General features: G+C 32.5%; 1 protein-coding gene across 3 annotated transcripts in view; it reads right to left on the reverse strand.

Moving 5' to 3' along the window:
- The window catches only part of LOC125029559 (probable phospholipid-transporting ATPase IIB), a 14,809-nt gene extending 14,285 nt beyond the window's left edge, over positions 1–524 (reverse strand). For 2 of the 3 annotated variants that reach the window (XM_047619513.1, XM_047619515.1), the window contains exon 1: positions 458–513. The gene's annotated coding sequence lies outside the window, so the exon portion shown is untranslated. Of the gene's footprint in view, positions 1–457 lie in introns of all 3 variants that reach the window. The other variant, XM_047619516.1, reaches the window with a different exon arrangement.
- Between the last annotated feature and the right edge of the window lie 482 nt (positions 525–1,006).

A 1,006-nucleotide genomic window follows, 5' to 3' on the forward strand; every position in this document is an offset into this window, starting at 1 on the left:
CAATACCAGAAACTACATTCAGTAATTTCTACCATGAGAAGCAAAACTTACATGAAAGTTAAGATATTGTCAAGAGCTTGCTGTTGCAAATGTATAGCTTAATACCAAACGAATTCAGGAAAACAACCTGCCACATGACAATGAAACAGGAAATGAAATACACACAACACATACAAAATTTAATCACAAGTTCATATTCATACGGAGTCATCTCGACAAAAGAGGCAAACCGAGAATGACTACAACGCGACTTGAAGCAGAATCCGCCAAAGGAAAGTGAATCATCCATTTCCCAAAGAGATGATGTCACAAACTCTGCCTGCACAACGTAAACACTCCAGTCCTACTTATCACGACTTCCTTTAGAGCTTCATTTAATTCACCATTTACCATGCATATTATCTCCCTCGTAACAGTGACAAAAATTAGTAAAAAATTAGTAATCACATCTTCCAACCTTGTAAAAATGCTGTGACGTTCTCCTCCCTTAACAGGAAAGAATAATCTCATGATGTAAACAAACCTGAGAGTCTGCTGGGTTATCGCCAAACAGGCGCTGGCGCAAAACTATTTTGTTTTAATACTAAACTAGACAATAATTTATATGATAATTTAGACAGTGTAAATGATATTGATATTTCAATGATAAACACAAATGATAATTTAGCCAGTGAAAGTGATAATGATGATGCCAGTTCACTAATTATAATCATAATGATATAGATAAATAAAACTTTCTTTATAAGTGATTCTATTTATTTATTTATTATCCTCTAATTCAGATTATGATGATATTAATAATTACTTTACGTATCGATGGTTAATTCATACTTTCAGTATTCAGAATAACCATAAAGATTTACACCAAAATCATCATCATATCATGCAGCGAAGGAATGGAAATAAAAACAGGAAACAACAGTCATAGATACCATCTGTATTACATATACTGACATAAAAAAAAAGTCTCGAGCTTTTTAATAAACAAAGTTGGTACTTCCTAACA

Source organism: Penaeus chinensis, chromosome 10, assembly GCF_019202785.1.
Source record: "Penaeus chinensis breed Huanghai No. 1 chromosome 10, ASM1920278v2, whole genome shotgun sequence".
In the NCBI taxonomy this organism is placed as follows: domain Eukaryota; kingdom Metazoa; phylum Arthropoda; class Malacostraca; order Decapoda; family Penaeidae; genus Penaeus; species Penaeus chinensis.